The sequence below is a fragment of the Narcine bancroftii genome, chromosome 11, assembly GCF_036971445.1.
Source record: "Narcine bancroftii isolate sNarBan1 chromosome 11, sNarBan1.hap1, whole genome shotgun sequence".
In the NCBI taxonomy this organism is placed as follows: Eukaryota; Metazoa; Chordata; class Chondrichthyes; order Torpediniformes; family Narcinidae; genus Narcine; species Narcine bancroftii.
In genome coordinates this window covers 42,534,617-42,551,814 of record NC_091479.1, presented here as the reverse complement: position 1 = coordinate 42,551,814, position 17,198 = coordinate 42,534,617, and the positions used below count along the sequence as shown (strand labels likewise).

The 17,198-nt window shown below is 41.4% G+C and overlaps 1 long non-coding RNA gene across 1 annotated transcript; it reads left to right on the top strand.

Annotated features, from left to right (window-relative positions):
• The first annotated feature begins 694 nt into the window (after positions 1-694).
• Positions 695-16,566, top strand: LOC138745308 (uncharacterized). Its single transcript, XR_011346156.1, has 3 exons — positions 695-796; positions 6,441-6,559; positions 14,647-16,566. It is a non-coding gene; the product is annotated as an uncharacterized lncRNA (long non-coding RNA).
• The last annotated feature ends 632 nt before the right edge of the window (positions 16,567-17,198 follow it).

Below are 17,198 nucleotides of genomic sequence, written 5' to 3'. Positions count from 1 at the left end.
TGGATTTTCAGAGAGATTCTGTGACCCTTGAGGATGTGAAGTTCCTGCTGCATTTCAGTCAAGAGAAATAATTTCTAGACTGGACTGGGGCTGTGTCATCAGAGAGGCAGCGTCGACGGGAACTGATCGTCCTGGAATGACAGAGGCTGAGGGGTGACTTGAGAGAGGCTTAGAAAAGAGAAAAGACATGTACCAAGCATAGAGAAATGTAATGTATTAATATGAACATTACAGTGTTTACTCCAATCACACCCAATTAACTTGCCAATGCTTTGAATTAAAGGAGAGGTTGGATAGACTGGGACTGTTCTCCTTCGAGTGTAGGAGGCTGAGGGGGACCTCAGAGATCTTGAAATCTTAAGGTAATTTGCCTTTTTTCCCCAACAGGTAAAATCAGAGGACATAGATTTAAATTGAGAGGGGAAAGATTTGAAAAGGACCTGAGGGGTATCATTTTCACCCAGAAGGCGGCGGGGCGAGTGGAACGAGCTGCCAGAGGAAGTGGTAAAGCCGGGGACTATTGTAATGTTTTAAGAACATTTACTCAGGTACAGATTCCGAGGGATATGGGCCAAATGTAGGTGAATGGGACCAGTTGAAGAGGACAACTTGGGTATCAGGGTCGAGCTGGTCTGAAGGGTTGGTCTCTGTGGATTACAATTCCATGAGTCTCTGATATCTCTTCCATAGAAACCTCCAGCAGAAGAACAGGCCTTTCAGCCCTTTTAGTCTGTGCCGACCTATTATTTTATCCAGTTCCACTGAACTGCACCTGGAACATAGCCTTCTCATGCAGGTACCTGTCCAAAGTTTTATTAACTCTCAAAATCAAGCCGGCATTCACCACTTCAGCTGGCAGCTGGTTCCACTCTCCCACCACTCTCTGTGTGAAGATGTTCCTCCCAAATGTTCCCTTTCAACATTTCACCTTTCATACTTGACCCATGCCCTCTGGTTCTTGTCTCACCTTAACTCAGTGAATAAAAAGCCTGCTTGCATTTGTTCCATCTACATCGCTCAGAATTCTGTGTTCATGTAAGCTGAGCGGTGCAGTGGATGCGTGCTGGGCCCACAACCTAGAGGGGGATGATTCTAGATATTCTTTGGGTGCCCTGGTTGGCTTAGCAGTTATCACAACTCTTTTCAGCGCCAGCGATTGGGCCCAGGGTTCAAATCACATGCTGTCTGCAAGGAGTTTATACTGTGACAGATTATGCTATATTTTATATTGGTTAGAGAGATGTTTTAAACTGAGATAAATTGTGGCATGTCTTTTTAGTGTAGGACACATACAAACACTTTAAAACTGATCTCATTTAAAATGCCAGAGCTCTGCTCAAGGCGGACATTCCAGGCTCCGGGTGCCTTTGCAAAAACTTTGAAGAATCGCTATAAGGATTTCACAAGTAGGTGTTAATTCGACCTGCTGTGGAGTGATAGATTATAGTTTTGGAAAGCAGCAGATGGACAAACTCAGAGGATTAGCTCCGGTGCCGCAGTCTGAGTGCAGTTGGCTGTTCCCAGAGGGTCATGTGGTTTTCTCTGTTATTGTGAGAGAGAGAGAGAGAGAGAGAGAGAGAGAGATGAGTTCTCCAGTTCTGCAGCAGCTGGGACTGGAACAGGACAAGGTGGCAGCTTGTGGAAAACCCCATTTGGAAGATAGGTTGGGAGTCCTGACTTCAGACTGGTCAAAGCCCTTGTTGTCCACACAAGAGGAGATGTCTGGCTGGATAATGTTTAACTTCAAATAAGGGAAACACAAAAGGAACAGTGTGGTGATGATATGCTGCAATACATCACTTGGCAACTAGGTGGCCTAGATACAAGGCACGCGGCCTAATGACATCCGACCACCAGGTGGGCCCAGAGGGCCCATGGTATAAAGCCGAGGTCCTGACCGTGCTCTCTCTCTCTCTCTCTCTCTCTCTCTCTCTCTTTCTCTTCTCTCTCACCAAGTTCACAGTGGGGAAAAGGTTTTATGGTGATGTACAGTAAACTTTGGCAGATACTGTGACACCAGGTTCACAGTGGGGATAAGTTTTAATGGTGGTGTTCAGTAGACTGATACAAATATTGTGACACTAGGTTCACAGGGGAAGAAGGTTTAACGATGATGTATGGTATACTGAGACATATACTGTGACACTGAGTTCACAGCAGTGAGAATGTTTAACAGTAATGTACGTTAGACTTTGTCAGATACTGTGACACCATGTTCACCACGGTAGGAAGAAGGTTTAATGATGATGTGAAATGAACTGTGGTAGATAAAGTGACACCAGGTTAACAGGGGGAGAAGGTTTAACAATTATGTATGGGAGACTGAGACAGATACTAAGATTATGGCTTCACAACAGTGAGAAGTTTTAATAGTAATGTACGATAAACTATGATAGATACTGTGACACCAAGTTCACAATGAGAAGAATGTTAAACAGTGATGTACGGTAGACTGAGACAGATACTGTGACACTGGGTGCACAGCACTGAGAAGGATAAGCAGTAATGTATGATAAACTGTGTCGCATATTGTGACACCAGGGTCACAGTGGGGAGAATATTTAACAGTGATGTACAGAAGACTGAGGAGGATACTGTGACACTGGATTCACAATGGGGAGAAAGTTTATCAGTGGTGTACACTAACCTGTGGAAGATACTGTGACACCGAATTCACATTTGTGAGAAGGTTTAACAGTGATGTACAATAAACTGTGGCAGATACTGTTACACCAGGTTCACAGGCGGGAGAAAGTTTAACATTAATGTACTATAGACTAAGGCAGAAACTATGAGACAGGATTCACATTTTATGAGAAGGTTTAACAATGATGTACGATTAACTTTGTCAGATACTTTGACATCAGGTTCATTTTGGGGAGAAGGTTTAACAGTGATGTACAGTAGAGGGAGGCAGATACTGTGACACCAGGCTCATTGTATTGTTCATTTATATTAATTACAACATCTAATTTATATGCTCCATTTCTTTGTGGAAACTTTCAAACATTCCATAAACTTCAATTCTAATCAGATTTTGTTCATTTAAATAGGTCACCACTAAAAGCCCAAATTGTTTGATCTTTTAAGTACACAGCACAAAATTAAATTCTTTACCTGGGTTTGGTTCAACGGCACTTCAGTCTGCTTCATTATTTTTTCAGACCCTCATTTTGTGCTTTCTGCTTTGCCCAGCCGATTCACCAATTGGACATCCACCTCTGTCCTCTCAGCTTGACCCAACGTCTCCTCTGCAAACTTAAACAAACGAAGGAGACACAAGTTAAAATTTTCACATTGGCATTTTCAAACACAAAAATCACACTGTGACTTGTAGTTTCACATCATAATCCCACTTGCTAAACTTGCAAGCAACTGCAACACATCCTACAGCTGGAAAATTGCAAGCGAACTGCTTGGTTAAAGCAATGATTCTACCCAGTCACCCCATTAAAGGCCTCCAAGTTAAAAACAGATAGCAACCTGAAAGTTAAATACAAAGATCTGTATCAGGAAGATGAATGGACTTTAAAAAATAATCATTTCCACTATTGAAAGAAAACTCCTCTGGAAACACCAGGCTCTTGTTGAACATTTCCTGTTGTATTCCTCAAAATGGTTTGAATCTTAATTTCAAGCAGAGTCATTTGGTGAGATTGTTGGTCTAGAACAAACCCTGCCCACACACTCCCTTAAACACCTGCAAAGTCCTGGTTCAGCTCTGCTCCAAGCTAAAGCTATCAGAGCTTTTCTGAAGAGATAACAGACTTCAGATGCTGGTACGTTGAGTCAAAAGAACACGAATGCTTCCCTGAACAACACATCTCTCTCTGAAAATCAACAAGAACATTCCTGAATAGTAATTATTTACCTTTCTAGCACCAAACCTGGTGAACTTTATATATGTTCAATTCTGTGCACAGTATAAGAATGGCCTGCAACCAGTGAACTTGAAGGAATGAGAAGTGAGATTGGACTGTGAACCAAAGAACTTTTCTGAACTTACACAAACAGTACACACACACGTGTACTTAGAATTAGAAGGGGGGGTAAGTTTGGTAAAGTAAGTTAAAGTAGTAAAATAGTGAAAAGTTAAAGTGTAAATCTGTGTTCATGTTGAAAGATAATTAAAATCAGCTTTCTTTAAGTCACCATTTGTCTTGGTGATTATCTATTGCTGCTGTGCTTTTGGATCCTCTGGTCTCGTAACACAGCACCAAGCTTCAGAACAACCCTCATTCTTTAGGTTATGATAATAGTCCATTAATGGGTCCCGGCATCTTTTGAAAGTTATTAATTGATTCTTCAATAATTTTTGTAAATATCAACAAGACATATCATTTTACTGTTGTGTATGTGTCATTGGACAATTCCCTTTCCATTCAATCAGGTTTAGAGTTTTGGGTGCCGTATTTGAGAAAAGATGTGTTGGTGTTGGAGAAGGTCAGAGATGATTTACTGGAATGATATCAGGAATGAAAGGGTTAGTATATGAGGAATAATTGTCGACTTTTCGACTGTACTAGTTGGAGTACAGAAGGATAAGGGGGACCTCAGAGGCATTTCAAATGCTGGAAGGCTTGGACAGAGTACATATGGCAAAGATGTTTCCCATGGTAGGGGATTCTAGGACAGGAGAGCATAATTTCAGGATAAAAGGGTGTCAATTTAAAACAAATGTGGAAAAATTGATTTTGCCAGTTCGTCGTGAAACCCGCGTGAGGTCATTGTGTGTATTTAAGGCAGAGATTGACAGGTACTTGATTAGGCAAGGAATCAAGGGTTTTGGGGAGAAAGCTGGGGAGTGGGGGTGAGTGGAAGAATGGTGGAACAGACTCGACGGGCCAACTTCTGCTCCTATATCTTGTGATCTATATCCAGCTGGAGACCTAGACAACCCTCCTCTTGTATTCCATTCTTAGAAAACAGTCTGCATCATGGTTTTATGTCATGTGACGCCATTTCCCATTGAATTCCATGTAAAATGACCCAATGCAAATTCTGCATTGAGAGGACTACAGCTTCCAAATTTAAAAATTGTTATCAAGCAGCTCAAATGAGATTTCTTGCTTCTTTATTTGAAAGGGTTAAAATAGAATCAAATAAAATAGGAGAGGGAAAAACAGAATAATTTATATACGTGGGAATCAAAGTTAATGGTTGGTGATAAAGATGCACCATTGTTGAAACATTTGATTAATTTCTGAAATAAAATAAATGATGAAATTGGTGTAAGTGGATGTACATCACCCAGAATGGCTTTGATTCAAAATCCTCGTATCTTTTACAAAGGATCATCAATTTCTGGATTGCTGGTTTCGAAAGGGGATTATAAATGTTGAAGATTGTTATGAAAGTGGTCAATTAATGTTATTTGAGCAACTGAAAAATAAATATCATATTACTCATCGCAATCTTTTTTGCTATTTCCAACTAAGAGCATATTTGAAGGTTAAGTTGGGACCAACCATGTTGTACTGAAATAGAAATTCCTTATAAAGAGGAATTGTTAAAAAATGTACTTCGATGATGTCCTCTTGATTACAAGTAGGAACTTTTAAATGAAGAGTTCATACATCTGGACAAATGTGGGAAATGGTTCTGAATATTGTAATTGATTGGCAAATATGGGCAGATTCATATAAGGATCTCAATGTAAGATACAAATTAGTTCAGTATAATTGTTTTTACATCAGTCATGTAGCAGATGTCAGCAAGGATTTTATCTGAAAGCTGCACCTGGAGTCAGGTGACTCAGGCAGTTGGATTTGAAAAGCTTAACAGGAAGCTGATTTCCAATAGAGATCACGTGATCCAGGGGAGTTGTATTAATTCACTTCAACTCAGCAGTCTGGAATTATTGACCAGAGATCCACACTGCAGAAATGAGGAAGGAATTCACAACTAGTTTTTTCTTCTACAGTTACTTCTTACACCAGTGAAATTGAATAGAATAAAATCAGAAATATCATATTAATGTTTTAGGTGTGGTGAAGATGTCACAACTTTCTTGAATTCAACTTAGCTTTGTCCTCATGTGAGATCTTTTTGGGGAGAATTACAAATCTTTTGGAACAAGATACAGGAGATGTTTTTTCTGCAAAATCCAACCTTATTTGTATTAGGAAATATTGAAGGAACAAGGCCCAAATTAAAACTATATCAATTGAAATTTGTTAAATTAACATTAGCTGTGATGAGGAAATGTATTAAACTTACTTGGAAATCAGATATATTTTTAGGGATGCCAAGATGACATGCAAAAATTCAAAGTTATATTCCTTTGGAAAAAATTACATATAGCTTGAGAAATATATACTCTATGCATTTGCAAATTTGTCACCTGAATATTCAAATATTAGGCTTCAATTTATAATAGTACCTTTTCCATCCCTCTAGACATGTGAGATTCTCCTCTACATTGATAATTTGTTATTTAGATTTGTTAGATTTCTTCGCCACCGCGAACGCTGGGAAATCGGAGGACTAGTGCTGGGCACCAGAAAACAGAAAGACCACACCCCACCAACATCTGAGGAGCAGAGAATTCAATCCACAGGTCAGTGACCAAGGAAGCAGACCAGTGAGGGGTTCTGCAACTGAAGGTCCCACATAGGTGGCAGGCTGTTGGTGACTTGAGGAGAGGAACCCACGCAGGCTGTGGGCCTCTGTACAAAGCAGTCAAGGAACTAACACCAGGTTGTGGACTTCTAGAGACTGGTTCAAAACTGGCTAAAAGGGTGTCAGGTATCAGACTTGGGATATGAGTGAGTGCTAAATGGTTCCTAATTGTGTCAGAGGTTCAAAACTGGAGCTCACATTGCCAATGACTTGGATGGTCTATGAGCATTGAAAGAGAATCCACAGACCCTCAGAGACTTGGCCCAGGGTTTGGGGTGGGAGGGGTGGGGGAGCATTCAGTCTTTCTCTGACTGCAAGAGGCATTTCAGGCAATTTCTTTCAATGGTGAATCTGTCTGTCTTACAGCAAGAAAAAAACAATTTTGTGTGATATGACACTTTTTAATTACATGACAGTAAATTGTCTCCTGAAATAGAAAGATTCAAGTTTCAAACTATTATAAACTACACTCACCAGAGCCAACTGGATTATACCTCTTCCCACTTTTTGTTTGCAAGGACACTATTGATTTTATCACAACTCCTCTGCTTCATCTGTCCTGTGACAGTTTATATATTTTCCATTGTATATTGATATAATTTTGAAAGAGATGGATTATAGGAGTTGTGTAGGTCACAAACAAACACAAATACTTCACAAAACGGCTCTTATTTAAAATGCAAGAGCTTTGTTGAGAGTGAGTCATGCAGGCTAATACAAAACAAGGAGACTGTTTTGCTAAATAATTTCAAAAGCAGGTGTAAATGGATTATTATTTTGAAAACAAGAGATGATTGGACTCAAAAGTTTGGGTCCAGTGCAGTCATCTAGCTGGTACCAGTTTGCTGTTCTAATAAGGACATGTGGTTTTGCAAGCAGAGAAATGATGTTTCACCTGAAATAAGGGAAACAAAAGGAACTCAATGGTGTCCTGCAGAAGAGATGATCATTTGGAAAACCCTGATGGTGAAAGTTTCTTTGGCAAGTCACCAAAGTGGCTGATCAGAGGGAATCAGTTTTTGTGTGTCCAATGAGCAAGAAAACCCACTCTGAAACCAACATGAACCTTCCTGGAGGCTTTTAAGCACCAGAGCTTAGTGAAAATTCATAAATGTTGCATTCTGTGGACAGTATGAGAATTGATAGATATCGATGAACTTAGAGGAGTGTCAAAGAACTTTATACACATTAAATACACCAGAACTTAGAATTAGAAGGGGGAAATGTCAGGCTATTAAGTTAATAGTGACAAGTTAAAGTTTGATCCTGTTTTTTATGTTTATAGAAAATTAAAAACAACATCTGTTTAAGTATCCATTTGTCTTGGTGATTTCCTATTGCTGCAAGGTTTTGGGGTCCTCTGGACCTGTAACATTCCCAAGATTAGGTCTTCTACGCCAGGACACCCAAAATGTCTTATTTCATCAATAAATGCAAATTTCACCCATATTGTCTTTGATAAAGTTTGCACCCATAATTTCCAAATCTCTTCTGCCCTTACCCCACCTCCTCTCCAACAGAACAAGGACAAGATCCCTCAGGTTTCTCACTTACCACCCATCAGCTGCCACATCTGACACGTTATCCTTGAACATTTCCAACTTCAGCATCATCCTCAAACCTGCTACATCTAAACTGCTCCACTCATATTCTTTTTTCACAGGGGCATGTATTTCTGTGACTCTCTCGATGGCACTTACCTCTCCACCCACCACCACCTGATACACTCCCCATTGAAACCGGAGAAATTGCCAAACCTGTCCCTTCCTATTCTCTCACCTCCATGCAAGGCCACAATCAGACCTTCCAGGTGAGGCAGTGTTTCATATGCATCCCATCCAACTTAATCTCCTGCATTTGGTCGAGTCAGTTGACCTCAATATCAGCAAGACCAAATACAGACTGGGTGGCCATTTTGCTAAACATCTGCACTATGTGGATCTAAACTTGAGCTTCTAGTGACCTACCATATCAAGTCTCGAACCCTTCTAGCAACATGTCTGTTGGCCCCATCCTTCCCCAGGGTGAAGGCAAACAATCTTAAAGAAAACACATTATATTCCTCCTGGGCAGCCTTAAACACTATAGCATGAAAACAAATGTTTCTAATTTAAGCAGCCACTCACCTCTGTCTGATTTCACTGTTTCCATCTCTTGATCTACTGCCCATTTGAATATATTTACTCCTTTAAGGTAGAAGAGTTGACAGTGGTGTTTTTCCCATATAGTTTGCCATTGAACAACTGGCAAAATTAAGTGGCAATTGTTGCAAAATGAATGGTGCTATTGTTCAAAATCTGCGTATGATCGAAAGTATTCTTGGTCTGAACAGACATCTGGGCCATATGGCTATTTAAAGACAATCTGTACTTGATTGTACATCTGAAAGTCCAATGACTACTTCGATCCATTAAAGATTGTTAAACAGCAAGAATGGACAATACAATCACATGAAATTCCCATAAATACAGCACAAGTATTACTACATAAAACAATCACTCCTCCTTATTGGTCAGAAGCACCTACACTTCCCAAGGAGGCTGATGAGGTCAAGGCCAACGGCTCTCATCCTGAGATTTGCAGTTGAGTCTCCTGTCTGGCTGCATCATTGGATGGTCTAGTAGCTGTAAAGCATCAGATAGGAATGATGCAGAGTTGTGAGGATCACTGGGGTCTCTCTTTCTTCTGCAGATGACATTTACTGGGAGTGTTGTTCAAATAGGGCTCAAGGAATTGTAAAAAGACCGTTTCCACCCAGTGCACAGCATCTTTAATCACGTCCATCATCAAAATCAGGACTGCCAGGCTGGGGAATAGCTTCTTCCCACAGGCTGTGAGATGGATGAAAAGTATCCTGTAAATGGGATAGTTACCTTAAATATTTATATATGTAGAGGCTACTTTGATAGAGCTATGAAAGCAACACACACACACAAGGTTAGTCAACACAAGATTGCTTTATTCAGACTTTGCAGGATTCTTTTATTTACCGTGTGTCCCGGCTCCATGGGAGAAGGTGGGACATCATTATGAGTTTGCTGCCGATCCACAGAACCACAGGTTTAAATTAAGCCCTGTGAGTGTCCTGCGCTTTCCGGCAGGAGAATCCACAGATCAGTGTGCCATTCCTCGGCACGCAGCACCACGCGAGGGTGGTCAACTAAATGGATGAGTATCCAGTTCTCTGTCTTATGATTTCACGCACCCGCCAAAGAACCTTGCCCACTCGGCCCACTAGACAGCTGCTACATCAATACCCCCCCCCCAGAACTGTCGTCAGAAACTAAAACACCAGCTGCTGTTTTCCCCGCACCCCAATCAGATAGCATTAATCCTAATGGACTTTGCTTAATTATCTGATTGTCCTGTCCTTCCTTAGGACTATTTCCCTTGCTACTCACACCTCCCATACTAAAAGGTAAGTAAAATTCCTCTTACCGGGATCCAGTAGCTATTCCTAGCGCGCTTCCTTAACGTCCTCCCGTCATTTGTTCTCAATGCCTCTTCTCGGATATCACTCACTTCATCCACTGACCAGTCACCCATCGTCCGTGAGTCCAGCTGAATCAGCTGGGGTGCACATACCCTCGTCGTCGGGCACTCTGTCAGTGGAGGGAGTGGGATCCCGGACGATCCCCATTTGTTAGAAACAGAAGTACCTTCACAGAAATTGCTCGAGACAAAAATTGAGAACAAAGAACATTTATTATACAACAATGCAAAGTTGGGTGATTCCCTTTACCCTGGGAATACACACATACACTGGGGCTCACCCAACTTTTATACAGTTTATTTCAGTATAGAAGTACCTTCCCCTTACATTCTTCTGCCTCCTGGATAAGTTTGGCATTAGGCAATCCTGTCTGCCTACGTGCTGTTTCTGCGAACTTGGAGGACCAGGGGGTATCCTGTCAGTGTCTCATCATGTCATTGTCCTTATTCACACCTTCCCAACCCTCAGAACTTACTAACTCTTATATGCAGAATTTGCTAATTCTGTCTAAGGCTTACTAATTACATATGCGGAACTTGCTGACTCTCTCTCAGGCTAGAAGACCCTTATCTTATTCAGACTAACTTTACTTCCTACTGTGAGAGATGAGAAAAACTGATATTGCAATATGAACATGAAGAAATGAAGAAAATAAAATTGATACATAAGTAAATGAATGAAGACAGTACAAACAACATGAGACATGGATATTAGAAGGCAGGAAGTTGACACTGTCTGAGTAAGATAAGAATCTCCTAGAGAATCAGCAAGTTCACCAACTGAAGGAGATAAGGACAGACAATTGATGATAGAAGTAGAGTTAGTCTGAACGAGATAAGGGTCGCCAAGCCCCAGATAGAAATAGCAAGGCTTGCATAAATAATTAGAAAACCTTAGACAGTATGAGCCAGTTCTACATATATAATTAGTAAGCCATACACAGATTAATCAAGTTATGCATATTTAATTAGTAAACCCTAGACAGGATTAGCGAACTCTGCATATGAAGGGACTGTAGCTCTGAGAGTTGGAAAGGTGTGAATGGGGACAAGGGCAAGGTTATGAATAAGGACAATGGAGATAATCACATGAGAAGACTCCGACAGGATATCCCCTGGTCCTCCAAGTATACAGAAACAGCACGTAGGCAGGATTGCCTAATGCCAAACCTCTCCAGCAGGAGGCAGAAGAATGTAAGGGGGAGTTATTCCTATACTGAGATAAACTGTATAAAAGTTGGGTGAGCCCCAGTGTATGTATGTATTCCCAGGGTAAGGGGAAGCACCCAACTTTGCATTGTTGCATAATAAATGTTCTTTGTTCTCAATTTTTGTCTCGAGCAATTTCTTTAAAGGTACTTCTGTTTCTAACAAATGGGGTCTCGTCCGGGATCACACTCCCTCCACTGACAGAGTGCCCGACGACGAGAGTAGGTGCACCCAGCTGATTCAGCTGGTCTCACGGACGACGGGTGGCTGGTCAGTGGAAGAAGCGAGTGATATCTGAGAAGAGGCATTGAGAACAAACGATGGAAGGAATCGCGCTAGAGCATTGCTACAGGAACCCGGTAAGAGGAATTTTACTTGCCTATCAGTATGGGAAGTGTGGGTAGCAAGGAAGAGAGTCCTGGTAAAGGATGTGATAATCAGATAACTACGTACAGCCCGCTTGGGTTGATGTTATCTGAGTGGGGCATGGGAAGGACCCGTGGAAAGGACAAACTGACCATGGTCAGGTATTGTGGTATAGAATGGGTTAAAAGCCCGGTTAAAGGGAGCTCCTTGTACTGGCCAAAGCTCGGATCCGAGGATGACTGGATGTGTCAAGCATTGAACATCTGGCTCTATCAAAACCAGAGAGATAATCTTGAGAGCAGGGAATATGCAGCCTGCTGGCTCAGGGGATCGTTAAAATCAATTGGTTTTGAATGAAAAAGAATGCAAGGACAAGAGAGAGGAGGAACCTTTTGTCCCTGAACCACAAAGGTGGGATGTGCTTACATTCCCTCCCTCCTATGCCCTACCCTTCTGCACCTTCCCCTCCTCCCCCACAGCTAGAGAAAAGAGAAGAGAATAGGAGTGGTATGATGACTCGCTCACAAAGCACTCGATTACCACCTCTGTTGACAGGAGAGAGAGGTAACTTTAATTCAGAACAGTGTGAGACTCTTCAGGAAGAAAGGGCAGAAACCTTTGATTCATTTCCCAGGGAGCAGGAACCCAGACCTAATAAGCCAGAAACCAACTGGATGAGACCACTGCGGGAAGTTCCCGTGGGAGAGGGTCTCGGTTTCGTAAATGTGCCCCTGACCAGTACTGAAGTGCGTAACTTTAAGAAAGAACTGACCTCCCTGATAGAAGATCCCCAGGTATGTACCGAACAGTTAGACCAATTTTTTGGACGAAATATATATACTTGGGATGAGTTAACATCTATCTTTAAGACTCTGTTTACTTTGGATGAGCATGGAATGATTCGCCAGGCAGGGATTAGAGTCTGGGATAAGGATCACCAAGGGGGACCAGATGCGGTACCTGGAGAAGCTAAATTCCCCTTGGCTAGACCTAATTGGGATAAAAATACCAATAATGGTTGGGTATTGATGGAAGAATACAGGGTTAATTTGATAAGAGGAATCAAGGAATCTGTCCCAAAGGGACAGAATTTCAAGAAAGCCTTTGAGGTTCCCCAAGGTCCCGAGGAGACCCCCTCTGCATTTCTGAATAGATTGCGCATGGCAATACAACAATATGGGGGTCTCGACATAGAATCCCCAACAGGGGATCAATTGGTACTAACGGGTTTTGTTACCAACTCAGCCCCAGACATTAGAAGAAAATTACAAAAGACGGAAAATTGGCATGAGCAAGGAATTACCCAGCTTCTACAGATTGCACTAAAAGCATTTGTCCAGAGGTCTGAGGATAAGCAGAAAGGAAAGGCGAAAGTTTTAATGCAAGCAGTTAAAGGAATAGTAGATGAGTAACATGAAAAAGGCAGGGACTGTGTGCCAGCTCCTGGACGTTGGGAGAAGTGCCGGGAGTGGGAGAGTAGAGACCAGAGATAATTTCATAAATCACGACTTCCCACTTCAGTCACTGACCAATATTGATTAAAATTCATGCTAAAATTTAAATGTCATAAATGATCGTTTATCAATACTGTACAATGAGCGAATTTAACTACCAGTTAATTCCAATTTATGAAATAAATTGTATTCAAATGTGATTTTGCACAGGGAGTACCTGAGAGTTGAGTGATGTTATAACATTTGCAGGGAGAAATGTTTGCACAAATAGGGTGAGTTCTATACATCTTAACTTTAAGTGTATGTGAGATAAAGAAAGGATCTGATGTGTAAAGTGGCTGGATCAGCCAGTTGAAGGGGGAGTGTGCATGTCCCTTTAAGTGCACTGTGGCACTTGAAACTGAGGCTCCAGGCTCCTCTCTTGCAGTTAGAGGTATGGAGCCCTATCAATAGATTTAGTACATTTCTTCTACACATTCAGCAGTCAAGGTCCGTGAGTTTAAAGATCACCCACCTCTGGAGAATAAAGATACCTCTGGGGATTCCCATAAGTTTAATCATTCATTTCTCTGGTGCATTTTCCTCCGGAGTGAAATTAATGCCTCAGCACAATTTCTCTGTATTGCCGCTGTAATTTAGTTCATGATAACTCTCCCCCCCCCCCCATTCATCAGGTTTATATTTAAATCCGGTAGTGTGGAAGTTACATTGTAAATAATCACGGAGGTAAACCCTGCGCGATGGGATTTAGCTTAATGGAGAAATAAACCTGCGAACTGGTCTATGGTGCTGTGTGAGTACTGCCATAGGTGGAACATGATTTAAATTGGTGGCATAGTTCAGAACAATTGGGTGCATAAGAATAATAATATCATAAATAACTCACAGATCTTGTACCAGATGCTATTCAGTACATTTTAACTTAAGGACTGGAGAAATTGGCATGTTAGAATGAGATTGGCATGGCACCAATATTTCTTGATTCAATAATGACTCCACAAGCTCCAGGATTCATGCAGCAGAACTTTTAAGTGGAATATAATAGAAACTAGCCTGTACTTAAATGATTGTGTGTGCAATCTTCATAAGAACATCTTTTAAATTTTTTTGGTGCCTGTTTTACAAACTGTTTTAAATAAGGCCAGCTCCTGTGAGCTGTGGCACAAGGCATTTTACTTAAGGCAGAACTAAAGGTTAAATATGTTTCAAGTTCTCTCGCAGGGGCTCTTGTGCTGCATGTCTGTTATGTACTCACTCTAACAAATTGCAGGTTGGTTGCCTCATACAGACAAGCAGCTCCAACTGCATTTTAATAAGGTCTAATATATTCAAAACCCATGGAAATATTGTTTGTGTTTCATTTTACAATTTTTACACTAACACAAAGAAAAGTCAAATTGTTATTCATTTTATTAAATTGGTGATTGGTTTTATGTAAAAGCATGCCAACATCACCAACAGAAACCTGTCTAGGATGGCCCCTATTGTGTACTTTTGATTACAGACACTGCCGTGCGAACGAAAGAAAAAGGCTGGAGCCACATCCAACGAATTAAACCAGCTACTGAACCACAGAATAACAACATTGATAATCTACCCTCCACCTGGCGTGCAGTCCCTCTTCCTTCTGACCTGAAAGTTACACTACGCCGTGAAAAAGTGCCGTAATGTTGTTTTTACCATTTATTGTATTGTTTAATTGTTGCTTCTCCATTTCTGGGACATCACTTAATTACTCACAATGTATTAAGTCCTCCTGGGATAGAGGCAGCAGAGGTGACAATTATTTTCCTTTAGAATGTAGACAGAGCATAGATATAATGTATAGTCATAGTGGGATATGGGTTAACAAGGGATTCCAATACGGACCAGGGGAACTGAACAGCTTTAGTGGAGTACATCTAATTTGTATCTTAGCCTACACAGGTATTAAAGACAGGAGTTTTAAAGCGATAGCACAAAGGACATGGTGGGACAAAGACAGACAGAATGGTAGTCAGGATTGTACATGTCACAGAGAGAGAGAGTTAATGCATATGCTAATGTACACAGACAGGCTTGCACTCACAAGTTGCAACACACAGGTTAAATGATAAGAAACAATCCTCCCCAGCTTGGTCTCTTCTCAAACATCCTTTGGGTCTCTCATACATTCAAAATGACAAACACCACCCCGTGAAGGGGAGCACCAGTTACAAACGACGTGAGCTGCTACAGTACCCTAAAGCTACTTGGCATTTCAATCGTTTAATCAGACTCCAAACAGCCTTCAACATCATCATCAAATGGAGATCGGTGGCCCTGGGGTTCGGAGCTGAAGAGGAACGGCAGATACGAGCCACAATTCAATGGAACCGCCTGACTCTCGACTACTCATTCGCTGCTGAAGGCAGCGTTTCTCAAAGACTTGTTCAGGACAATGCTTACAACAGTCAAGCGGTTAAAGATACTGCTTCAGGACTTCGACGAGAATCTGCCCATGCCCATGTTCAGACTTAGCAACCTCGGACTGATGTGGGATGGACTAGACTCTTTACTAAAAACTGGAGCCTGATACTCACAACCTTTATAGCAGCTGGACTCGCTACTCTCACCTTTATAGTGTTCCCCTGCCTAAAGACTTGGCTGCAGTTTTTAATTCATCGAACCCCTCGTCAGAACACTATACCCCAAAGAAAGTATGTTTCCCTAACTCTATCCAACGACACAGAGACTGCAATTTGGTTATTGACCAGCTGGGAAAAACAACACCTTGCACTTTACGACATCAGTAATACTGATCTAAAAGAAAAGTGAGGATTGTGAGAGATGATAAAACTGATCTAAAATTATGAACATGAAGGAAACTAAAATTCATACATTAATAAATGAATGTAACCAGTACAAACAGGATGAGCTTGGGAATTAGGATGCAGGAAAGCAGAGTCAGCACATTTAAGATAAGAATCTTCTAGTCTTTGTGACAAGATCAATGAGCCCACCATATGAATAAGATAAGGAGCGGTAAGGAACAATAGAGTGTAGGAAGTTGAGGTAGTCTGGATGAGATAAGGGTCTCCTAGCCCTAGACAGAAGTACCAAGTTCTATATATCTAATTAGTTAACCTTACATAGATTTACAAAGTTATACATATTAAATTAGTTAACCCTAGACAGGATTAGCGAACTCTGCATATCAAGAAACTGTGGCTCCGAGAATCAGGAAGGTGTGAATAAGGACAATAACATGAAGGGACACCAACAGGATACCCCCTGGTCCACCAAGTGCACAGAAACAGCATGTAGGCAGGATTGCCTAATGCCAACCCTCTCCAGCAGGAGGCAGAAGAATGTAAGGGGGGGGGGGGTTATTCCTATACTGAGATAAACTGTATAAAAGTTGGGTGAGCCCCAGTGTATGTGTGTATTCCCAGGGTAAGGGGAAGCACCCAACTTTGCATTGTTGTTGTAATAAATGTTCTTTGTTCTCAATTTTTGTCTCGAGCAATTTCTTTAAAGGTAATTCTGTTTCTAACATTGGCGACTGCACAGAGTCCACAGGGACCAACAACTTTTGTCCCAGGGGAAAAACTGCAGAGCAGTAATCAACAAAGATGGGAATACTGACCAATTGGAGGCCGGCACGACTGTGACATCACTCCTGCGACAGCAGCGGGGAGATAATAGAAGTAGAGCTGCCAGTGTAATAAAAGATTCTTTAACTTTGATTTCTTGAGCGTATGTCCTTCTTTCCACCTATAACAGTAGCGCGCACGCTCCAATTTCACATCGAATGGTCTTGCTCATCTTATATCAGGAGTCATGTGTACAGTTTCCTTATCTGAAGCGTGAGAAGAGCACAAAGATTGTCAGACTTGTTTCTGGGGTGTTCTTTGCGGGTGATAAGAGGAAAGTTTGAATATGGATCTCTTGGTCGTTGGAAAAATTGGAGATGACCTTACAACATTATGAGAGGACACAGCAGCACAGATCGAGAGAGGATAATGCAAAGAAGCTGAACATCAACTGTCACAATTTCCCAATAACTGATCGGCTGCTTGAACTTTAAGAAATGTC